At 40.3% G+C, this 26,509-nt stretch overlaps 1 protein-coding gene across 3 annotated transcripts in view; it reads right to left on the bottom strand.

The window, feature by feature from the left end:
- Nucleotides 1-25,877, bottom strand: part of LOC138853782 (zinc finger protein 84-like) — a 131,742-nt gene extending 105,865 nt beyond the window's left edge. Inside the window, exons 1-2 of one of the 3 annotated variants that reach the window (XM_070092564.1) lie at nt 25,753-25,850; nt 17,603-17,725 (exon numbers count right to left, since the gene is read on the bottom strand). The gene's annotated coding sequence lies outside the window, so the exon portion shown is untranslated. Of the gene's footprint in view, nt 1-17,547; nt 17,726-25,752 lie in introns of all 3 variants that reach the window. The other 2 variants (XM_070092562.1, XM_070092563.1) reach the window with 2 other exon arrangements.
- Nucleotides 25,878-26,509: the final 632 nt, after the last annotated feature.

Genomic DNA, 26,509 nt, shown 5'->3' on the forward strand with positions numbered 1-26,509 from the left:
TGAGGGGCTTGTGTACCAGTTATCTGTATATAATATATGCCCCTTACCAAGGTATGGTTCTATCATTGTTCGAACCACATCACCTGAGATGCCCAATAACTTCCTGGTATTTTGCAATGTATAACTTCCAGTGTACACAATAATATCCAATACCAGACCACTGTAACAATCACAAAGCACAAACAACTTTATACCAAAGCGTTTCCTCTTGCTTGGTATGTACTGCTTGAGAGTCTTCCTTTGAACAGAATCAAAGACTCGTCAATTACAAGCTTCCTGAAGGGATAAAAATGAGTACTGAATTTCTGTTTCAGATACACAAACACATTCCTAATCTTATATAACCTGTCAGTTCTGTCAGGCCTGGTTTTATCTGAGAAGTGAAGCATACGTAACATTAGCACAAATCGATTCACTGGCATTATATCACTGAAACCTGGTGTTGCAATCAGGGGGTCTGTTGACCAGTATGATTTCACTTTGTGCTTATACACATGTGGCATAAGCATTATTGTGGCAAAGAAAAGATACATCTCAGCCACAGTTGCCTCCTTCCATTGGTGTAGACGTGATTTTGGTGAAAGTATTGTGTTTGCCATGGTGTACTCGTAGTATGTGTTGCTTTCCATGACAATACTTTTCATCAGTGGTTCGTCAAAGAATAACTCGAAACATTCCAGTTCAGTGGCATTGTTCCCAAGTGCACAAGATGGCCGTATTCCACTTTGGCTGCCATCAAACTGGTGGGGATTTGGAACAAAATTGACAGCTTCCTGCCAATCCCAGGTGCGGTCAGCTGGTGGGTACTGGACAATGACAGGTGGTTGTAGTTGTGGAGGTTGTGGTTGTGGAGGCTGGTGTGGTGGGGGAGTGGGGGATGGTGGCCTTTGTTCTAGATCAGCTGAGGCAGCGGCGTGGGTGGCAGCGTGGGTGGCAGCATGGCCCACTGCTGGTGCCTCACTGCCGGCACCACTACCACCACGCACATTTTCCATCCCAATTGCAACAGTATCTTCGTCATTTTCACTGTCTGTTCCTGTTGTACAGCCACGGGATGTACTCCGAGATACACTCCTTCCCCTTGGAATAACATATGGCACACTTCCAGAGCGCATATATCGTCGTATATACTGACGCTTCACTGGGGAATATTGCACTTCACTATCACTATTGGAACTAGTTTGAAGAGCTTGTAGTTCATATTCACTATCACTATCATCACCCATGCTCTCATCTGAGTCTGGGATTTGGGAAAATAGAAGTTTCCTCTTGGGTTCTGGAACAACTGAACGTGAACACGAGGGCCCAGCACCAGAGGTGGAAGGCTGAGGGTCGTCTGGGTTTTCTTCACTATTACCGATATTATGGTCATTAGTATCGGTCAAAACCTCACTAAAACCACGAAACTCATCTTCACTGGCACTTCCATCACTATTAGAACTGTCACTGGGGAACAAAAGTGTCCCAATTCGCCGAGGAGTGAGGAGCTTCTTACCGCGAGGCATGGTGGACATTGTTTACTAAGAGGACATTCCCACAATGCACCACTGGGTCCCAGATTTTTTTTCTACCGCGCACACTGACCACGCAGACCCATTCTCTCACACCTAGGCCTACCAGCCTTTTCGCGCGAGATTTGAGGCCGCTAGAATTTATGCGTACTAGTACGTCAAAAACCCCTACGCGTAAGACGTACTAGTACGACGAAAACCCTCAAAGGGTTAAGCAAACACTATGATGACCTCCTAGCACTCCTTGAATCACTAAAGACACCCTTCTCCTGCATTATTCTTACTGAGACCTGGCTTAAGCAGGACACAATAGATATCTACCCTCTACCAGGATACACAGCAATTCACAACTGCAGACCAAACCAAGTTGGGGGTGGTATTGCAATCTATTACTCTAACCAATTATCTTGTCTTAGCACCACTTGCTTTAGTGATGAATATGGGGAATACATTTTTGCTAATTTTACTGTAAAAAACCTTAAGACGCCTATAACAATCGGTGCCATTTACCGGATACCTCACACAAACATCCCAAATTTCAGTGAGAAATTAAAGTCACTAATAACAAACAGACAAATGAATAAGCACCACCTTCTCTTAGCTGGAGACTTCAACATCAATCTTGGCTTACTAGATGATCAGCCTGTAACTGATTTCATCAACAATATGAACAACACACTTCTCATACCAACAATAACTAAACCAACCAGGCTCACTGAGACAAGTGCAACCATAATAGACCACATATGGACCAATATACTAGCCCCCCTTAAATCAGGGATAATCACAGATAGCACTACAGACCACTACCCTACCTTCCTCCTGACAAACATTAGTAAACCACCACTTGAATACAACAAAGTCTCATTTAGACTCCATGACGAGGCCACAGTAAGGAAGTTCACAGCTGACCTAGAGACTGTTGACTGGCCTACAGAATTCTTCAAGGCCAATGGTATTGATGACTGGACAGACATTTTTCTTAACAAATTACTTAGACTATACAACAAACATTGTCCTATAAAAACAAAACAGATCACAAACAAACGGCTTGGTTGCCCATGGCTAACCAGCACCATTCTGAAATCCATTGACAAGAAACACCAATATGAAAAGCAATATAGACAGGGCTTAATACACAAAGATATTCTTAAACACTATTCATCAGCTCTCACCAAAGTAATAAAGAAAGCCAAACAACTATACTACTCCAGTAGATTCACAGACACTAGAGGAGATATAAAAAAGACCTGGAAAACACTCTCTCAGATTCTAGGGACCCACAAACTGAGAAAAACCAAGAATACTGTCCTAACTAAACCTAATGAAACACCACTACATCCCACTGACACAGCTAACAAGATAAACGACTTCTTCTCAACCATAGGATCTAATCTCGCCAGTAAAATCCCATATCCCATCTAGGTAGTCCCCATGCCGGGGACTACCTAGATGGGAATTTCCCTAATTCCTTCTATCTTGCACCAACTGAGCCCACGGAAGTCACCGAGATTATAAAGTCACTTAAAAATAACTCGGGGAATCTGTCTCATGTCCCACCATTACTGTACAAGCGAGTGGCCCATGTCCTTTCGCATGCTATTTCATTACTTTTTAACAAGTCACTAGAGACTAGCACCTTCCCAAAACTACTCAAGATGGCAAGGGTTACACCAATACATTAAGGTGGTGACCCTACAGACTTAAACAACTATAGGCCAATATCTAACTTACCATTGCTATCCAAAATCTTCGAGAAACTCGTGCACAGGAGACTGTATTCATTTATAACGGCTCAAAACATACTCAACCCCTGCCAATTTGGATTCAGGAAAAATAAAAGCACTAATGATGCAATCATAAAAATGCTAGATCTGCTTTACACAGCATTGGAAAATAAGGAATATCCACTAGGAATTTTTATTGACCTAAGAAAAGCTTTTGACACAGTAGACCACGACATCCTACTCCACAAACTTGATCATTACGGTATAAGAGGCCATGCGCTTGCTTATTTCAAATCTTACATTACTAATACGTATCAGTATGTCACCATTAAAGACACAGCATCAGCAACACTGCCACTTGATACTGGAGTTCCGCAGGGAAGTGTCCTTGGTCCCCTGCTCTTCCTCATATACATCAATGACCTTCCAAACGTATCCCAACACCTGAAACCCATTCTCTTTGTTGACAACACGACTTATGTCATCTCTCACCCTAATCTTGCCACCCTCAACACCATTGTGAATGAGGAGCTGATTAAAATATCGACTTGGATGACAGCCAATAAACTTACGCTTAACACTGACAAAACCTACTATATTATGTTTGGTAGCAGAGCAGGAGATGCACAAATTAACATTAAGATTGACAACACTCTAATTACCAGAAATAATGGGGGCAAATTCCTAGGCTTATACCTTGACAACAACCTGAATTTCAGCACCCATATCCAGCATATAACCAAAAAAGTATCCAAAACGGTTGGGATCCTCTCCAAGATATGATACTACATGCTGCAAAATGCCTTTCTCACACTATACCACTCACTTATTTATCCATACCTCACCTATGCTATTTGTGCTTGGGGATCAACTGCAGCAACACACCTAAAGCCAATAATAACCCAACAAAAAGCTGCAGTAAGAATAATCACTAAATCCCATCCCTGGCAACACACCCCCCCACTCTTCATAGACTTAAACTTACTCCCAGTTCAGTACATCCACACTTACTACTGTGCAATCTACATCTACAGGGCCTTAAACTCTAATATCAACCTTGACCTAAAATGCTTTCTTGATATTTGTGACAGAACCCACAGGCATAACACCAGACACAAACATCTCTACGACATTCCCCGTGTCCGACTAAACCTTTACAAAAATTCAATGTATGTCAAAGGCCCTAAAATCTGGAATACCCTACCTGAGAACTCTAGAACTGCAGACACATTCATCACCTTCAAAACTACCATTAGAAAACATCTTATCTCCCTGATACACCCCATCAACTAACTACACGAATACCACCTGGTGGTTCACACTTACACTCACTCACTCATTTGACCATAAACAGAAATATTAATCTCAATCTTAAAATAATGAATCCAGTGATACTCCAATACTGAAACTATGTACTGTGCCAAAACAAAAGCATTCACATTGCTAAACTCACAAACTAGTATTTAGTCACTTAGCCATAATACCAACTTACCTCATAATTTGTAATATTTTACAATTAAGAATAAAACTAAGTCTGCCCGAAATGCCTAGCCATGCTAAGCGTTCTAGTTGTACACTCTGTAATCACTATTTTACTACATGTAAACCACACAATAACCAAATTTCTGTAAACTCAGCATTGTAATCCTTATAGAGAATAAACTTTGAATTGAATTTGAATTGAATTGAACTGAATATACAGTGGAACCTCAGCTAATAAGTGACCAACCATACGAGTTTTTCAGGATACAAGCAGTGGCTTGGCCAATTTTTTGTTGCTGGATATGAGTAAAATTTCAGGATGTGAGTTTCCCCCTCAAGGGAGGTTCGGCTCTTGATCTAGGGAATTGTATCTGTGCTCCAGTTCCCTAAATTAATAAAATAATAATAATAGTAATAATAATAATTATTATTATAATACAGTGGAACTCCGGTTTTTGTATGGTCCGCATATCGCACAATTCGGATTTAGAACACTTTTTTGGATGAAATTTTGGTCCAGATTTCGTACCTCCATCCAGAAATCGTATGAATCAGACACATCTGCCTGCCCCAGATGCTGCTACACATGTGTCTCAGTCTGGCTCTGTCACTGGTCGAGTAAGCATTCATCCAAAATATTTCACAATTTTTGTGTTTGTTTGTTTATTGATTGCGACTGCGAGATAAGCCACCATGGGCCCAACCTAACCACTGAAGAGCTGCAAGACCTTCATCAAGAACAGCAATAGACCACAGCTGAGGAAACTGCTTCAGAAGAGGAGGAAGTGGGGAGAAGGTGCCTTCTTCATGTACATGTGTGCACAGTGGAATGAGTTGCAAACTTTTGTTGAAAAATATCACCCTGACAAAGCAGATACAAGCAGTATCTGCAACATGTTCAGTAACAATACCTTGTCGCATTTCGGGCAAATCTTAACCCTTTCAGGGTTTAGGCCGTACTAGTACGGCTCACACACCAGGGTCCATGACGTACTAGTATTCATAAATTCTAGCGCCTTCAAATCTAGTGAGAGAAAGCTGGTAGGCCTACATATGAAAGAATGGGTCTAAGTGGTCAGTGTGCACAGTATAAAAAAAAATCCTGCAGCACACAGTGCGTAATGAGAAAAAAAAACTTTGACCGTGTTTTTGGATTAAAACAGCGACTTTGCACTATATTTTCATATGGTACTTATTGTTGAATTCTAGTTTTCTTGGTCTCATTGTATAGAATGGAAGACATATTACAGAAATTGAGATGATTTTGACTGGTTTTACAATGAAAAGTACCTTGAAATTGAGCTCAAAGTAGCAGAAATGTTCGATTTTTACCAAAGTTCAAAAGTAAACAAATCATGCTAAGCGTCCAATACACGTCAATTGGCGAGTCTAATATTCTTTCACAAGTGCGCCGATATTATTTATACCATTTCTACACTAATGCAGTAGTCTGCGTAACAGTAAATCTTCTATTTTTTTGTGAGAATAAAAATTCAAAGTGGAAAGCAAAAGAAATGTAAGAGGGGCCTGGGGATGTGACTAGTGAACAGAGGAAATGTTATTTTAGTGCCATGAATGTCTTTCTTGTTTATTCTGGACCCTATTTGGAAATTGGCATCTTTTGAAATTTGTGTGAAATTGGCAAAATTGCTAAATTCTGACCACTGTATTGGATAGTTGAAATCGGTAAATTGGTGGTTTCTTGCACTCATTCAATAGAAAAAATGGAGTTCTAGCGAAAAAGTTATGATTTGTTTCGACTAGTACATTGGAATTGGCCGAAAATAGGGCTCAAAGTGGGCAAAATCGCCAATGCGTAAACATCGTCGAGACCGCTAACTTCGCGAGAGCATAATTCCCTAAGTTTTCCATCAAATTTCATACTTTTGGTGTCATTATAACTGGAAAAGATTCTCTATCTTTTCGTAAGAAAATTTTTTTTTTTTTTTTTTTTTGAAATTTGGGGGACCCTGAGAACAAGTCTCTGAGAGGGCCTGTGGACTCTGAAAGGGTTAAAGAGGTGCCAGAAACAGAACTCTCTGAACAGATTTTTAGTGCAACAGAGGTCCAGTGTTAGTAAAATACAAAGAAGGGAAGTAAACCCAGAGAGGGCTTTGATACCTGAAGTCCTTATGGAGGGGGATTCCCTTCCAACCAATAATCTCTCCTTCTACCTCTCCACTCCTTACCTTTTTCAATATGCCAACAAGAGTCTTCAATAAAGGTACGTAATGTTCCTTTATCATTAAAATTAATCATTTATATTCATTTCTTATTGTTTTCTGTATGTATAACTATACTGTAGTTCTTAAAAAAAACATTTTTTGTTAATATTTTTGGGTGTCTGGAATGGATTAATTATATTTACGTTATTTCTCATGGGAAATAATAATACAGTTTTCGTACGATTTGGTTTTCGACCAACCTCCTGCAACGGATTAAGTACAAAAACCGGAGTTCCACTGTAATACTTACGTACTACTACTACTACTACTACTACTACTACTATGACTACTACTACTACTACTACTACTACTAATAATAATAATAATAATAATAATAATAATAATAATAATAATAATAATATTTAATAATAATACATATTACCTGGAGTTTACTTGGAGAGGGTTACGGGGGTCAACGCCCCTGCGGCTCAGTCTGAGACCAGGCCTCATGGTGGATCAGGGTCTGATCAACCAGGCTGTTACTGATGGCCGCACGCAAACCGACGTACCAACCATAGCCTGGTTGGTCAGGTACTGACTTTACATGCCTGTCCAGTACCTTCTTGAAGACAGTCAGGGGTCTATCGGTAATCCCCCTTATTTATGCTGGGAGGCAGTTGAACAGTCTTGGGCCTCGGACAATTATTGTGTTGTCTCTCAATGTACTCATGGTGCCCCTGCTTTTCATTGAGGGAATGTTGCATCTCCTGCCGAGTCTTTTGCTTTCCTAATAATACTAGAATAATAATAATAATGATTATAATAATAATAAAATATAATAATATATTTAATAATATAATAATATGTATAATAATAATATAATAATAATAATATGTATAATAATAATACATGTATAATAATAATAATAATAATAATAATAATAATAATAATAATATAATAAAATATTAAAAATATAATACAAAATAATAATAATAAATTAAAAATCTAATAATATAATATATAATAACATAATAATACAGTGAACTCCTGGATTAATCACTCCAAAAGTAGACCTATGTTCTTACCGCTAGCGTTCCAAACAGATCTACATTTCATTTTTCCTGCCTTCAAATTTGGTGCAATGGGCTTGAGCGGCCTAGACATGAGAGAATGGGCATGTGCACTCAGTGTGTGTTGTATGAAAAAAATCGGGGACTGCATGGTACCACATGGGAGCACCAGTTAGTTTCAGCTCCATCCTGGGTCAACACCATGGCAAACCCTCGTGATTCACTCACATCTTAGCGTATTAACACTCTTATTCGAGGAAAATGATATACAACGCGAGTTTAGTGGATCTGAGACCAATGTGACCTTAAATGATCAAGGGATTAGTGAAAATATTGACGATAACCCAGATGACCCTCAGCCCATCACCCCTGGAGTGGCCAGTGGGGCCATGCAAGACCCTCAGCCAAGCACCTCTGGTGTGGCCAGTGTGGCCACACCAGACTCTTAGCCAAGCACCTCCGGGGTCGCCAGTGTTACAACTCAAGAGGCTACTATGCAAAAGGAAATTATCATATTCTGTCATTTTTAGTGAAGATGAGTAAAAGTGATATAAGTGATGATGAGATTGATTTTATGCCCTTAGATGAATCTTCAAGTAATAATGATATCCATTATTCCCCCAGTGAAGTGTACCTTTAGGCATTGTTGCCTTTGTTCAGGCAGTGTGCCATATGCAGTGCCCAAGGGTCGTGGGAGGTCACAATCAAATACCTCAACTGATAGTGAAAGTGACCATGAAGGTGAATATGCAGGCATGAATGATGAGGTGGTGGTGGCTGGCATGGTGCCTGGCCCGGGTGGCGCATTGGGTGGGCAGACAAAAGACCTCCCGGCACCCCCTCAGCCATGTGCTGCCTCCGCTCCCGTCCCCCCTCTTGCTCCCCCACGCCCCATGCCTCAGGTCCACCCTGCACCATCTGACAGTGAATGGAACTGGGCACAAAGTACAACATTCATGCCACATCCTTTCGATTCTGATGACAGTGGAAGTGGCATCCTCCTACAATGCCCCATCACGAATGAGTCTACAGAGTTGGACTTTTTCCAGCTATACTTTGATGGGCCGCTAATGAACTTGAATGTCACCCAGACAAACAGTTACTACAGGTATATAATGAACAACACGGGTTGCAGAATCGTCACGACTGCGCAGATGGAAAGATACAACTGTGGCCGAAATGTATTTATTCCCTGGCACTGTCATGCTTATGCCTCATACATATAAGCACAACATAGCACATTACTGGTCCACAGACTACTTTATCAGTACTCTAGTCTTCCATGACCTCCTTCCCTGCAACAGATTCACTCTGTTGCTACGAATGTTGCACTTCTCAGACAGGAATAGGCCCAACAGAAATGACCTTTTATACAAAATCCGGGAAGTGTTTTTGTATCTGAAGCAGAAATTCAGTGCCTATTTTCATCCAGTCAAGAACATTGTTGTCGACAAATTCTTGATTCTGTTCAAGGGACGCCTGTCATTCAAGCAATACATACCGAGCAAACATAATCGCTTTGGTATAAAGCTGTTTGTTATGTGTGACTGTGAGAGTGGCATGGTGTTGGATGTCACTGTCTGCACCAGGAGAAACACACTCGATGATGACAGGCGGATGTTGGGAATTTCCGGTGATGTTGTTCACAGGATGATGGAACCACACCTCGGCAAGGGCCATACATTGTACACAGACAATTGGTATACAAGCCCTTTGCTCGCTGATTTCCTACGTGTGAACAATACTGATATATGTGGAACAGTGAGAAGAAATAGAAAACATATGCCAAGGTTCAGTGGAGACAGTGTTGAAGGTGTAGTGCAAGCATTTCATGCCAATGGCATCATGGCACTGATATGGCATGACAAACAGGATGTGACATTGCTCTCAACCATCCACAGAAATGAGATGGCACATAGTGAACAGGGAGACCAATGAATGCATTGTAAAGCCAGCTGTTGTCATCGACTATACAAACAATATGCGACTAGTCGACAAGTGTGACGTGATGACAGGATTCGCTGACTGTGTGCGTAGGAGTCGCAAGTGGTATATGAAAGTGTTTTTCCACCTTGGAGACGTTGCAATGCTCAATGCCTTCAATATGTATGAAATAAAGACTGGAAAGCGAATTCGTTATGCAGAATTCAGCCTAAATGTCATCAAGCAGATAGCAAGAAAGTATGGTACCACACCTATACCTGCCCTTCAACAGCGACCTGTCACACCACAACCTGTCTCCCAACCACAACCAGAGGGGGAAGTGCCAGACCGAATCCTTACTAACTGTCACTACCCGGTACCAATACAGCCTACCCTTAAAAAGAAATAATCTCAGAAAAAGTGTGTTGTGTGTGCTACCACCTCATGGTGACCCCCAACAGTGGAAGGACACACAATTCCTGTGCCAGCAATGTGGGGTGGCACTCTCTATGAATTCATGTTTCATGGAGTATCATACAATCCTGGAGTACTAGAAACAGAATTGGGACCTGTAAATACTTGTACAGGTCTCCCGCAACATTCACGTTTTCAACTTTCGCGGGCTTCACACATTCGCGAATTACCAACCGCCAAATTCCCAGCCTCCAAATCATATTTAAGTTTCCCGCCACCTGCGAGTCCCTACTACCCTCCCTCCGACCCCCCAACTGGCAGCCAGCCCTCCCACCAGTGTGGTGAGTGTTTTGTTTGTTCATTATTTGCTATTAAACTACAGTATAAATAATGTAAACCCATTCATAATTGCATATTGGAATGACTATTCGGACAGGTATTGGACAGTGACATCATGTGTTGACTCTTGAACACAGCAAAGAATCAAACATTTCTGCTACTGCTAATAATAGTAATAATAATAATAATAATAATAATAATAATAATAATAATAATAATAATAATAATAATAATAATAATAATTATAATAATAAATACGATAGAATTGAGGAAAGAAATTGTACAAAAATACCAAGGAGTGGTTGACACATCGTGAGTGTGGCTTTGTTTATGCTGGAGTGAGCATTAATCTCCTTGCTCTTCCAAACATTTCACAATAATTCATTGTGTTTGGTGCTTGTAGATTGAGTGCGACTGGAGTGGTAGAGGCAGTGGTTGGGGAAGCAGTTGAGGCATTGGGTGAGGCAGTGGTTGAGGCAGCGGTTGAGGCAGTGGGTGAGGCAGTGGTCGAGGCAGTGATATTTAATAACATACATGTTAATAATAATAATAATAATAATAATAATAATAATAATAATAATAATAATAATAATAATAATACATGTTATTAGTAATATGTACTATTATTATTTATAACATGTTATTAAATACCACTGCCTCAACTGCTGCCTCTACCATTGCTTCAACCGCTGCCTCTACCAGTGCCTCAACCGCTGCCTCACCCACTACCTCAACCACTGCCTCACCCACTGCCTCAACCACTGCTTCAACCATTGTTTCACCCACTGCCTCACCCACTGCCTCACACACTGCCTCTACCATTGCCTCATCCACTGCCTCACCCACTGCCTCACCCACTGCCTCAACCACTGCCTCAACCACTGCCTCTACCATTGCCTCACACACTGCCTCTACCATTGCCTCAACCACTGCCTCACCCACTGCCTCAACCGCTGCCTCACCCAATGCCTCAACCGCTTCCCCAACCACTGCCTCTACCACTCCAGTCGCACTCAATCTACAAGCACCAAACACAATGAATTATTGTGAAATGTTTAGAAGAGCAAGGAGACTAATGCTCACTCCAGCATAAACAAAGCCACACTGACGATGTGCCAACCACTCCTTCGTATTTTTGTACAATTTCCTTCTTCAATTCTATCGTATTTATTATTATTATAATTTATTATTATTAGTAGTAGTATTATTACTACTACTACTATTGTTATTATTAGCAGTAGCAGAAATGTTTGATCATTTGCTGTGTTCAAGAGTCAACACATGATGTCACCTTCCAATACCTGTCCGAATAGTCATTCCAATATGCAGTCATGAATGCGTTTACATTATTTATACTGTAGTTTAATAGTAAATAATGAACAAACAAAACACTCACCACACTGGTAGGAGGGCTGGCTGCCAGTTGGGGGGGTCGGAGGGAGGGTAGCAGGGACTCGCAGTGGTCGAGGAAGTGGAGGCAGTGGTGGAGGCAGTGGTATTTAATAACATACCTGTTATTAAACCATAACATGTATGTATTTAGTACAATTTACGATGTTTTCATGTATTTTATGATTGTTCATGGTTCAACAAGTTAAGGAAGAAGTATTGTATTATATTTCCCTACAATATATTGGGGCACCAAACATTCGCGATTTTTCAACATTCGCGAGGCTCTTGATCCCCTAACCCTCGCGAATGTTGAGGGAGACCTGTATATAGTTGTAGATAATAGAATGTGTTTCAACCAGGTGCACAATACCACCTACAAGTGTGTACAAATGTGTTTGTGATAATATGATCAATACTTTTGTACATAATATATGTGTCTAAACAACAATTGGCTATCAGATCAAAAGATCTGCTATAAAACATTATCATCATACCAGAAAAAAAGTGAAATGAAAAAAAAATTAAAAAAAAAAAAAAAACGATAAATATGTAGGATTTCTGCAAGCAGCAGCACCTCATGTTGCCATCAAGTGAGCGAAAATCCCTGACTTTGTGGCCTTATATCCCCATAAATACTGACTCTAAAAATTTTTTTTCTTACATTACTTCATGTAAAAAAAATGTCCTCTTCATTTAAATTTTTTATTTTTTTTTTTTCAAAATAATCGGAGTGCTGGGCAAGAAAACGTAGATATACATTTAGACAGTTAAGGGGTTAAGACGTCATAAGAATAAGTTATGTTTTTGCGTCAAAATATTGACTCGATGAATGACACTGAACATGGTATGTCATTCGTCTTGTGCGTGTCTGCGCAGCCTGAGCTGCCTGACACTCCATATACAGCCAGTGTGCCATTGTTTACCAGCCAGTGCGGACAATTCCACGCATTCATGCGACACATTTTGTATTATTCCATTTTTTTTAGTGCTTGTAACTGCTAAATAAGCCACCATGGGCCCAAGATATGATACTACGTGCCGCAAACTGCCCTTCTCACACTATACCATTCACTTATATATCCATACCTCACCTATGCTATCTGTGCTTGGGGTTCAACTGCAGCAACACACCTAAAGCCAATAATAACCCAACAAAAAGCCGCAGTAAGAATAATCACTAAATCCCATCCCTGGCAACACACCCCCCCCCCACTCTTCATAGATCTAAACTTACTCCCTGTTCAGTACATCCACACTTATTACTGTGCAATCTACATCTACAGGACCTTAAATTCCAATATTAACCTTGACCTAAAACGCTTTCTTGATAGTTGTGACAGAACCCACAGGCACAACACCAGACACAAACATCTCTATGACATTCCCCGTGTCCGACTAAACCTTTACAAAAATTCAATGTATGTCAAAGGCCCTAAAATCTGGAACACCCTACCTGAAAATTCTAAAACTGCAGACACATTCATCACCTTCAAAACTACCATCAGAAAACATCTTATCTCCCTGATACACCCTGTCAACTAAATACACGAATACCACCTGGTGGTTAACACTTACACTCACTCACCCATTTGACCATAAACAGAAATATCAATCTCAATCTCAAAATAATGAATCTTAACTAGTCATAAGTTGGCCTGTGATACTCCAATACTGAAACTATGTGTAGTGCCAAAACAAAAGCATTCACATTGCTAAACTCACAAACTAGTATTTAGTCACTTAGCCATAATACCAACTTACCTCATAATTTTGTAATATTTTAAACTTAAGATTTAATCTAAGTCTGCCCGAAATGGCTAGCCATACTAGGTGTTCTAGTGGTACACTCTGTAATTATTATTTTACTACATGTAAACCACACAATAACCAAATTCTGTAAACTCAGCATTGTAATCCTTATAGAGAATAAACTTTGAATTTGAATTTGAATTTGAATTTGAATTCTAGTGCCAGCCCTTTGGTAAAGAATATGAGAAAAACTATAGAATTCAAGAAAAATTTTGTAGAAAGATACGAAAGTGGTGGTGGAAGAGGGTGGTAGTGATGGTGGTAGAGGGTGGTAGTGGTTGTGATGGTAATAGAGGGTGGTACTATGCACCAACAGGTCTACTGCAATGTTCCTGCTTTCTTATGTACACCAGCCAGGGTACTTCCCTACACACACCAGCCAGGGTACTTCCCCACACACACCAGCCAGGGTACTTCCCCACACACCAGCCAAAGGAGCACTATATACAAAAGGAGCACTATATACAAAACTCAAGAGGGTCACCAAATAGAGCATAAGGAACACATAAAAGACCTAGGAATAATTACGTCAGCGGACCTTTCTTTTAAAGACCATAACAAGATAAAGATTGTGACAGCCAGGAAGATGACTAGGTGGGTATTGAGAACTTTCAAAACAAGGGAAACAATGCCGATGGTGACACTCTTCAAATCGCTAGTGCTCCCTCACTTAGAATATTGCTCAGTGCTGACAGCCCCGTTCAGGACAGGAGAAATATCGGAGCTGGAACAAATACAGAGATCGTTTATGGCTCACACTGAGCCAGTAAAGCACCTAAACTACTGGTAACGCCTGCGAGTCTTGAACATGTACTCATTGGAGCGGAGGAGAGAGAGGTACATGATAATATACAGGTCTCCCTCAACATTCACGTTTTCAACTTTCACGTTTTCAACTTTCACGGGCTTCACACATTCGCGAATTCCCAACCATCAAATTCCCTGCCACCAAATTCCCAGCCGCCAAATTCCCAGCTGCCAAATCATATTTAAGTTTCCCGCCACCTGCGAGTCCCTACTACCCTCCCTCCGACCCCCGCAACTGGCAGCCAGCCCTCCCACCACTCAGTGTGGTGAGTGTTTTGTTTATTCACTATTTGCTATTAAACTACAGTATAAATAATGTAAACCCATTCATGACTGCATATTGGAATGGCTATTCGAACAGGTATTAGACGGTGACATCATGCGTTTACTCTTTAACACTGCAAAGAATTAAACATTTCTGCTACAGCTAATAATAACAATAGTAGTAGTAATAATAATAATAATAATAATAATAATAATAATAATAATAATAAATATGATATAATTGAAGAAGGAAATTGTACAAAAATACGAGAGAGTGGTTGACACATCGTCAGTGTGACTTTGTTTATGCTGGAGTGAACATTAGTCTCCCTGCTCTTCCAAACATTTCACAATAATTCATTGTGTTTGGTGCTTGTAGATTGAGTGTGACTGGAGTGGTAGAGGCAATGGTATTTAATAACATACATGTTAATAATAATACATGTTATTAATAATATGTACTATTATTATTTATAACATATATGTTATTAAATACATACATGTTAATATTAATACATGTTATTAATAATAACATGTACTATTATTATTTATAACATATATGTTATTAAATACCACTGCCTCAACTGCTGAATTATTGTGAAATGTTTGGAAGAGCAGGGAGACTAATGTTCACTCCAGCATAAACAAAGCCACACTGACGATGTGTCAACCACTCCCTCGTATTTTTGTACAATTTCCTTCTTCAATTATATCGTATTTATTATTATTATTATTATTATTATTATTATTATTATTATTATTATTATTATTATTATTATTGTTATTATTAGCAATAGCAGAAATGTTCGATTCTTTGCAGTGTTCAAGAGTAAACACATGATGTCACCGTCTAATACCTTTCCTAATAGCCGTTCCAATATGCAGTCATGGATGAGTTTACATTATTTATTCTGTAGTTTAATAGCAAATAATGAACAAACAAAACACTCACCACACTGAGTGGTGGGAGGGCTGGCTGCCAGTTGTGGGGGTCGGAGGGAGGGTAGTAGGGACTCACAGTGGTGGAGGCAGTGGTGGAGTCTGTGTTATTTAATAACATACATGTTGTTAACATACATGTTATTAAATAACATACGTTATTAAAGCATAACATGTATATATTTAGTACAATTTACGACGTTTTCATGTATTTTATGATTATTCATGGTTCAACAAGTTAAGGAAGCAGTATTGTAATATATTTCCCTACAATATATTGGGGCACCAAACATTCACGGTTTTTCAACATTCGCGAGGCTCTTGATCCCCTAACCCTCGCGAATGTTGAGGGAGACCTGTATACCTGGAAGGTACTCGAGGGCTTGGTCCCAAATCTGCACACTGCCATAACAACATACTGGAGTGAGAGATATGGGAGGAAGTGTAAAATAAACCCAGTGAGGAGCAGGGGTGACGTGGGGGGAAAATAAGGGAACACTGTATCAACATCCGGGGGTCCTAGACTTTTCAACATCTTACCAGAAGATATCAGAAACACTGCTGGAACAAGTGTTGAAGCCTTCAAGAGGAAACTAGACAAGTATCTTCACCAGGTTCCAGATCAACCAGGCTGTGATGGATATGTAAGGCAGCAGGCCTCCAGCAGCAACAGCCTGGTTGACCAAGCGAGCACCAGACGAGCTTGGCCCATGGCCAGGCTCAGAGAGTATATATACTCTCGAAATTCTTCAAAGGTAAATTCTTCAAAGGTATAGACAGGGTACTTCCCCACACACCAGCCGGGGTACTTCCCCACACACCAGCCAGGGTACTTCCCGGCACACGATTTAATTTGAGTGGGACTTGCACATGAGTGAATAGAATTATCAAAGCTTATTGCTTGGGAAACATTGAAAATTGGGTTGGGCAAATACGATTCTGTTAGTGGGATGGTTTGTGAAGGACCTGCCTAGTATGGGCCAACAGGCCTGCTGCAGTGTTCCTGTATTCTTATGTGCAAACATTTATGGATTAACATCACCCTGACACAGCTGTTGCAGGCCGTGCTGGCAACATCTACAACGACAATGTTGTGTCCCACTTTAGAGAAATCTTAGAGACACCAGAAACAGAGTTCTCTGGACAGATATTTTGTGTGACGGGGGTCCAGTGACTCAAGCTGGTTCTAGTAGCATTAAAAAACAAAGAAGGGAAGTAACCCCAGAAAAGGACTTGGTACCTGAAGGCTTTATGGAAGGGGATTCCCCTTCCAAACAATAGTACACCTCCATCCTCTCCCCTCCCGTCACACCGCTCATCAATAAGTCTTCAATGAAGGTACGTGTCATTTTAGTAATGTTTTACTCTGCATGTCTCATTGTTTTCTGTGTAGGAAAATGTATATAAATAAATAAATGTAGAAAAATTATTTTGTTTAATTCTTTTGGGTGTCTGGAATGGATTAGTTGGATTTCCATTATTTCTCGTGGGAAAATTAATTCGGAATAAGTCAGATTCGGGATAAGTCACTCTCTCTGGAATGGATTAATTACGTAATCCATGGGTCCACTGTAATACATATACAGTAATAATATAATAAAAATACTATAGTAATAATTATAATAATAATACATACAATAATAACAAATGAGCTTCATAATGCCACCACGAGATGGCAGAGTACCACAACAACAACAATACTCACCATCACCAGTACAAGTGCATACTCGCGGTGGAAGGAATTTTTGTGGTTTGCTTACATTTTGTGCAGTTATTTTGCCAAATTTTCAGACTTCATTGAAGGGAAACACCCAGAGAAAGTTTTAAGTGGTCATGCATTGGAGCTATGTAATGGCACTTGTGTAACTCATTTCCGAAACATTCTGAAAGGTAGGAAGAAACAAACCTCCTTGGACAGTTTTTATTGAAACGTCTGCAGATGAAAGTGTGAAAAGCATGGAGAAAAAGCCAAAAATCAGTTAATAGTGAAGCGAGATAAAAATACAAATTGTAGCAGTTAGGTTCAGAGTGTAGCAATTAAGTGTAGCATTAAGAGTGTAGCAATTAAGTGTAGCATTGAGTGTAGCAATTAGTGTAGCATTAAGAGTGTAGCAATTAAGTGTAGCATTGAGTGTAGCAATTAGTGTAGCATTAAGAGTGTAGCAATTAAGTGTAGCATTAAGAGTGTAGCAATTAAGTGTAGCATTGAGTGTAGCAATTAAGTGTAGCATTAAGAGTGTAGCAATTAAGTGTAGCATTAGAAGTGTAGCAATTAAGTGTAGCATTGAGTGTAGCAATTAGTGTAGCATTAAGAGTGTAGCAATTAAGTGTAGCATTGAGTGTAGCAATTAGTGTAGCATCAAGAGTGTAGCAATTAAGTGTAGCATTAAGAGTGTAGCAATTAAGTGTAGCATTGAGTGTAGCAATTAAGTGTAGCATTAAGAGTGTAGCAATTAAGTGTAGCATTAGAAGTGTAGCAATTAAGTGTAGCATTGAGTGTAGCAATTAGTGTAGCATTAAGAGTGTAGCAATTAAGTGTAGCATTAAGAGTGTAGCAATTAAGTGTAGCATTGAGTGTAGCAATTAAGTGTAGCATTAAGAGTGTAGCAATTAAGTGTAGCATTAAGAGTGTAGCATTAAGAGTGTAGCAATTAAGTGTAGCATTAAGAGTGTAGCAATTAAATGTAGCATTAAGAGTGTAGCAATTAAGTGTAGCATTAAGAGTGTAGCAATTAAGTGTAGCATTAAGAGTGTAGCAATTAAGTGTAGCATTAAGAGTGTAGCAATTAAGTGCAGCATTAAGAGTGTAGCAATTAAGTGTAGCATTAAGAGTGTAGCAATTAAGTGTAGCATTAAGAGTGTAGCAATTAAGTGTAGCATTAAGAGTGTAGCAATTAAATGTAGCATTAAGAGTGTAGCAATTAAGTGTAGCATTAAGAGTGTAGCAATTAAGTGTAGCAATTAAGTGTAGCATTAAGAGTGTAGCAATTAAGTGCAGCATTAAGAGTGTAGCAATTAAGTGTAGCATTAAGAGTGTAGCAATTAAGTGTAGCATTAAGAGTGTAGCAATTCGAGATAGAAAAAGGAAGAAACAAAATGAACTGACAGCATACGCTGCTCTGCCTATCTTTTCCATCACCAACCTTCACCAGCATCTCTTCTTCAAGGTAAATGGTGTACGTGCACCAGTTTATATCTACATTATGTTTTCCTCATGAAAGTAGTGACCTAACGCAGTTAGCCTCACAAACTCCATTTTCTCTTATAATAATACCTCAGAAGGGGAAGCACAGGAAGACATTTTCAGATCTGGAGCGAGAATGCCCGCCACCACTCTCCTCCACAGTCGCCACCACTAGCCACATACGTAATGACATATTTTATTCATTCTAGAGTGCATATCAGGTTTCTGTGTTATTTATATTGTTTATTAAGTAATATTAGATGAATTGTGATAGATAAATAAGCCATAGAGTTGATATTAGCATTATATTTGTCCTGCTTCAGAGAGTAGGAATTCCGCTGGAACGGATTACCTGGAGTTTACCTGGAGAGAGTTCCGGGGGGTCAGCGCCCCCGCGGCCCGGTCTGTGACCAGGCCTCCTGGTGGATCAGAGCCTGATCAACCAGGCTGTTGCTGCTGGCTGCACGCAAACCAACGTACGAGCCACAGCCCGGCTGATCAGGAACTGACTTTAGGTGCTTGTCCAGTGCCAGCTTGAAGACTGCCAGGGGTCTGTTGGTAATCCCCCTTATGTGTGCTGGGAGGCAGTTGAACAGTCTCGGGCCCCTGACACTTATTGTATGGTCTCTTAACGTGCTAGTGACACCCCTGCTTTTCATTGGGGGGATGTTGCATCGTCTGCCAAGTCTTTTGCTTTCGTAGTGAGTGATTTTCGTGTGCAAGTTCGGTACTAGTCCCTCTAGGATTTTCCAGGTGTATATAATCATGTATCTCTCCCTCCTGCATTCCAGGGAATACAGGTTTAGGAACCTCAAGCGCTCCCAGTAATTTAGGTGTTTTATCTCCGTTATGCGCGCCGTGAAAGTTCTCTGTACATTTTCTAGGTCGGCAATTTCACCTGCCTTGAAAGGTGCTGTTAGTGTGCAGCAATATTCCAGCCTAGATAGAACAAGTGACCTGAAGAGTGTCATCATGGGCTTGGCCTCCCTAGTTTTGAAGGTTCTCATTATCCATCCTGTCATTTTTCTAGCAGATGCGATTGATACAATGTTATGGTCCTTGAAGGTGAGATCCTCCGACATGATCACTCCCAGGTCTTTGACGTTGGTGTTTCGCTCTATTTTGTGGCCAGAATTTGTTTTGTACTCTGATGAAGATTTAATTTCCTCATGTTTACCATATCTGAGTAATTGAAATTTCTCATCGTTGAACTTCATATTGTTTTCTGCAGCCCACTGAAAGATTTGGTTGATGTCCGCCTGGAGCCTTGCAGTGTCTGCAATGGAAGACACTGTCATGCAGATTCGGGTGTCATCTGCAAAGGAAGACACGGTGCTGTGGCTGACATCCTTGTCTATGTCGGATATGAGGATGAGGAACAAGATGGGAGCGAGTACTGTGCCTTGTGGAACAGAGCTTTTCACCGTAGCTGCCTCGGACTTTACTCTGTTGACGACTACTCTCTGTGTTCTGTTAGTGAGGAAATTATAGATCCATCGACCGACTTTTCCTGTTATTCCTTTAGCACGCATTTTGTGTGCTATTACGCCATGGTCACACTTGTCGAAGGCTTTTGCAAAGTCTGTATATATTACATCTGCATTCTTTTTGTCTTCTAGTGCATTTAGGACCTTGTCGTAGTGATCCAATAGTTGAGACAGACAGGAGCGACCTGTTCTAAACCCATGTTGCCCTGGGTTGTGTAACTGATGGGTTTCTAGATGGGTGGTGATCTTGCTTCTTAGGACCCTTTCAAAGATTTTTATGATATGGGATGTTAGTGCTATTGGTCTGTAGTTCTTTGCTGTTGCTTTACTGCCCCCTTTGTGGAGCGGGGCTATGTCTGTTGTTTTTAGTAACTGTGGGACGACCCCCGTGTCCATGCTCCCTCTCCACAGGATGGAAAAGGCTCGTGATAGGGGCTTCTTGCAGTTCTTGATGAACACAGAGTTCCATGAGTCTGGCCCTGGGGCAGAGTGCATGGGCATGTCATTTATCGCCTGTTCGAAGTCATTTGGCGTCAGGATAACATCGGATAGGCTTGTGTTAATCAAATTTTGTGGCTCTCTCATAAAAAATTCATTTTGATCTTCGACTCTCAGTCTGGTTAGCGGCTTGCTAAAAACTGAGTCATATTGGGACTTGAGTAGCTCACTCATTTCCTTGCTGTCATCTGTGTAGGACCCATCTTGTTTAAGTAGGGGCCCAATACTGGACGTTATTCTCGATTTTGATTTGGCATAGGAGAAGAAATACTTTGGGTTTCTTTCGATTTCATTTATGGCTTTTAGTTCTTCCCGCGATTCCTGACTCCTAAAGGATTCTTTTAGCTTAAGTTCGATGCTTGCTATTTCTCTGACCAGTGTCTCCCTACGCATTTCAGATATATTGACCTCTTTTAGCCGCTCTGTTATTCTTTTCCGTCGCCTGTAAAGGGAGCGCCTGTCTCTTTCTATTTTACATCTACTCCTCCTTTTTCTTAGAGGAATAAGCCTTGTGCATACATCGAGTGCCACCGAGTTAATCTGTTCTAGGCATAAGTTGGGGTCTGTGTTGCTTAGTATATCTTCCCAGCTTATATCGGTTAGGACTTGGTTTACTTGGTCCCACTTTATGTTTTTGTTATTGAAGTTGAATTTGGTGAATGCTCCCTCGTGACTAGTCTCATTATGTCGGTCTGGGGCTCCACGCATACATGTCTGAACCTCAATTATGTTGTGATCTGAGTATATTGTTTTTGATATGGTGACATTTCTTATCAGATCATCATTGTTAGTGAAGATGAGGTCTAGTGTATTCTCCAGTCTAGTAGGCTCTATTATTTGCTGGTTTAAATTGAATTTTGTGCAGAGATTTAAAAGCTCGTGTGAGTGTGAGTTTTCATCAGAGCTGCCTCCTGGTGTTATTACTGCAACAATATTATTTGCTATATTCCTCCATTTTAGGTGCCTTAAGTTGAAATCCCCCAGGAGCAAGATGTTGGGTGCAGGAGCTGGAAGATTTTCCAGACAGTGGTCAATTTTTAACAGCTGTTCCTGGAATTGCTGGGATGTTGCATCCGGAGGCTTGTAGACTACCACAATGACTAGGTTTTGGTTCTCGACCTTTACTGCTAAAACTTCCACTACATCATTTGAGGCATTAAGCAGTTCTGTGCAAACAAGTGACTCTGCAATGTACAGGCCAACCCCCCCCCCCCTTTTTCCTGTTCACTCTGTCACATCTGTATAGGTTGTAACCTGGGATCCATATTTCGTTGTCCAAGTGATCCTTTATGTGGGTCTCAGTGAAAGCCGCGAACATTGCCTTTGCCTCTGCAAGCAGTCCACGGATGAAAGGTATTTTGTTGTTTGTTGCTGGCTTTAGACCCTGTATATTTGCAAAGAAGAATGTTATCGGACTGGTGGTATTGTTGGTACTGGGGGGGGATTTTTTTTCCGGCATTAGTATCTGTATCTGTTGGTTTGGAGTGGAGGCCATCGACTGTGGTTCCACTCCAGGAATGACTGGATTTGGTGTACGATTTCTGCCATTTCCTGCCAGTTTTTTTTCCTTCCTGGCACTAAAAAACCTCTCCCTCTTGAGTGGTTGTGGCTACCCAGGTTTTCCCATGGCCTGGATGTTTTGTATCTTTTTGTCCCCTTTAGATGGTATGCCTGGCAATTTAAGTTATAGCACAGTCTTTCCTGTACTGAAGAGGTACACAGTTCAGGGTGAAACAGCTTACAGGAAGGGAGTTTGCATTTTCCTGTTGTCATATGGGCATGGCATTTTCTAGGGTGGTCATAGTTGCACGTCCCATCTGTTTTTCCAGATTTCCCATGCCAGCAGATACCAAGTGCATAGTATGTGCACAGGCTTGGTTTCCGTTTGCCTTGGGTTTCTGTGACTGTATTCCCTGTTGGTGCATGTTTCCCTGTCTTACTTCTATCATCCCTAGCACCAACAATGGAGCTCCCACCAGTTGTTTTTGGTAATATATCCTCACTATTGCTAGTGGAGTCCTCTTGTTTGCTATTTCCTGAGGTATTTCTAGTTTGCAATATTGGTTTTATCTTATCTTTGACTACACTTGTTTCCCTACTATGGCTCCTGTCCCCTATGAGGTCATTTATATGTATTCCTTCCTGCGTATAATTCCCGACTACCTGGACAAAATCTCCAGCTTCACCATTACTGTCTCCCAGGACAGCATCTCCAGCTTCACCATTACTGTCTCCCAGGACAGCACCTCCAGCTTCACCATTACTGTCTCCCAGGACAGCACCTCCAGCTTCACCATTACTGTCTCCCAGGACAGCACCTCCAGCTTCACCATTACTGTCTCCCAGGACAGCACCTCCAGCTTCACCATTATCCCAGGACAGCACTATCAACCCCACATTTACTGACTACCAGGACTTCATCTCCAGCCTTACAGTTTCTGACTACATGGCCAGTATCAAGGGCAGTACCATTCAGCCCAGACTTTTTATGTTCCCATCTGTTGTAGAAAGCTTCCAGGTTTTCTATGAAAGCAGCTTTGATGTTGTCCTCTTTTAATACCCTTGTGATTTTAGTCCACAGATTTATCTCATTTGGGCATACCCAAAAACATTTCCCTGTTTTAATACTGCTTGTAGCTAGTTCTTGGATATCTGCACAAGGGGCATGACACCAATTTCCACAAAAATGACAATTTACCCATGTGGAAGCCCGTTTGTTTGACTGACCACAGACTACACACAGTTTCATAATGATTTGAATGGTTGATTTACTCAATTCTACTAGCAACCTCTTGAATATTCTATTAATAACCTCCTTAAATGAAGCTCTAGCTATTTGTATTTCTGTTTCTAACTGTTTTTGTATATTGGACAGCTTACCGTGCACGTTCCTGATATATATTTAATGTTTGTGTTTATAAGGGCGCCTACAAGCCCATCCGTTTACTGTCTGCTTTATTGTCCAACGAAACCGTTTGAAACCAGTCAAGGGTTCGGTCAAGTCAAGGGTTCGGTCCAGTCAAGGGTTCGGACCAGTCAAGGGTTTGGACCAGTCAAGGGTTCGGACCAGTCGATCTGATCTGATCAGTGGGTCGCTTATTTAAAACATACTGGTCGGTGATTTGAGCTAACACATGAAGAATCTACTGGAAATTATCTACCCGAGTAATATGTGATTTGATTGATACAAAAGTATAACTTGCGTGTTGAAGAAACCGGTGATTTCTGGCAACTCCTACAATGACAATGAGGAAAATTGACTCGGCACACGAGCTGATCGGGATACAAGCAAGGTCACAGAACGGATTAAACTCAGAAGTCGAGGTTCCATTCAAACAATATAACAATTAGTAAATTTAGTAATGGGAATGGTTTTGTCTTGGCATGATGCACAGTTTCTATTAAAGCTCCTATATTGGAGTGTCTCAGGCAAACTTAAGACTAACTTAAGATTTATTAGGCAATAGCTATACTAGGAATTTTATATTTACAGTCATTTGAATGAGAGTAAGTGTAGGTTAGAGGAAATTACAGATAACGAGAGTAAGTCTATTTTGTTTTGGATGTGTTCATGATACAAAAAGAGAAAAGGTCTTTTTCACATAATTAGCTAACGAAGGGATATGTTAGAGAGACGAGATGTTTTTTAACGGTAGTTTTGAAAATGGTGGTCGAGTTTGCAGTTCTAGACTTTTCAGGCAGAGAGTTCCAGATTTTAGGTCCTTTTATGTACATCGTATTTTTGTAGATGTTTATCCAGACATGAGGAATGTCATGGAGATTTTTGTGTCAGGTACTGTGTCTATGGATCCTGTTGCAACTATCATGAAAGTGTTTTAGTTCAGGGTTAATATTAGATTTTAAGGTTCTGTAAATGTAGGTTGCACAGTAGCTGGTGTGAATGTTTTGTACAGTGAGTAAGTTTAGGTCTTTGAAGAGTGGGGGGGGGGGTTCTCTAGCATCAGATTACATGATAATTCTTACTGCAGCTTTTTGTTAGGTTATTATTGGCTTTAGGCTGGTTGCTGCTGTTGATCCCCAGACACAAACAGCATAGGTGAGGTAGGGATAGATGAATATTATAGTGTGAACAAGCTGACTGTGGTATATAGTAACATATCTTAGAGAGGATCCCAAAAGTTTTGGATACTTTTTTTATTACCTGGAGTTACCTGGAGAGAGTTCTGGGGGTCAACGCCCCCGCGGCCCAGTCTGTGACCAGGCCTCCTGGTGGATCAGAGCCTGATCAACCAGGCTGTTACTGCTGGCTGCACGCAAACCAACGTATGAGCCACAGCCCGGCTGGTCAGGTACCGACTTTAGGTGCTTGAAGACTGCCAGGGGTCTAGACGCAGGAATTTGCCGTCATTATGTGTAGCATAAATAATGTTGTGAATGATAATGTTCACCTGGGAATCACTTGTTATGTTAACAAACATAATGTTGAAGGTTTTGTCAATATTAAGTCAATTAGTAGTCATGCAGGTGGATATTTTCACTAGTTCTTCGTTAATAATAGTGTTGAGTGAAGTAAAATTACGCTGGAAGATGACGTAAGTGATGTAGTTAGTAAAGAGAATATATTTAAGGTGTTGTGACACATTAAATTATTGATGTGTAAGAGTAGGAGCAGAGTCTGGCTCCTCCTCACCTTAATACACAATATTTCATGAGTCAAACTCTCTCTATGTATCATCTAACACATAAATGTTGTAATATAATAAAGATAAGTGTCACTCACCTGTGTTAGACACCATAAATACTGTTTATTGTTGGATTTATCAGAGTGATGGAGAAACAAGACAAGTTGTGTCCTCTTCTTTGTTTGGTTTATAAAGGTGACTGACGACTTACACAGTATTGATCCCACCACCTTATTATCTTACTTTATTATCTTACTTTATTATCTTACTTTATTATCTTACTTTATGCACGTATACATAAATACAATTACATACATTATCATACATAGCAGTATATATGTAAAGAACCCAGGATAACCCCAAAAAGTCAAAGTGACTTATTTCCATTGGGGTTCTCTAAATCCCTTATTATTATACTATAAAGGAGATATACTAGGAATAAGGTCAAATGAGTTAATTATATTTAAATGCATGTTAGCTAAAAAAAATCATTCTCCTTTCTGTAGCTACATTCATTAGGCACTTTTTGGCACTCTTCTTGAACTGGTTTATGCTATGACTGGCTTTGACATATGCAGGCAGTCTGTTCCACTCCTTTATTGATGTACAGTAAAAGGTATTTGAATCCTGGCCACTGACTGGGGTACTATAAAGTTAAAGGACACAAGTGCAACTAGTGTGACATTTTTACTGTGGCAACGTTTCGCTCTCCAGGAGCTTTGTCAAGCCGTTACAAACAGTACATCAATATCAATATCAATATTAATATCAAGTTTATTCTCTATAAGGGTTACAATGCGGGGTTTACAGGATTTGGATATTGAGTAGTTTACATGTTATAAAATACTAATTACA

The sequence above is a fragment of the Cherax quadricarinatus genome, chromosome 39, assembly GCF_038502225.1.
Source record: "Cherax quadricarinatus isolate ZL_2023a chromosome 39, ASM3850222v1, whole genome shotgun sequence".
Taxonomy (NCBI): Eukaryota; Metazoa; Arthropoda; class Malacostraca; order Decapoda; family Parastacidae; genus Cherax; species Cherax quadricarinatus.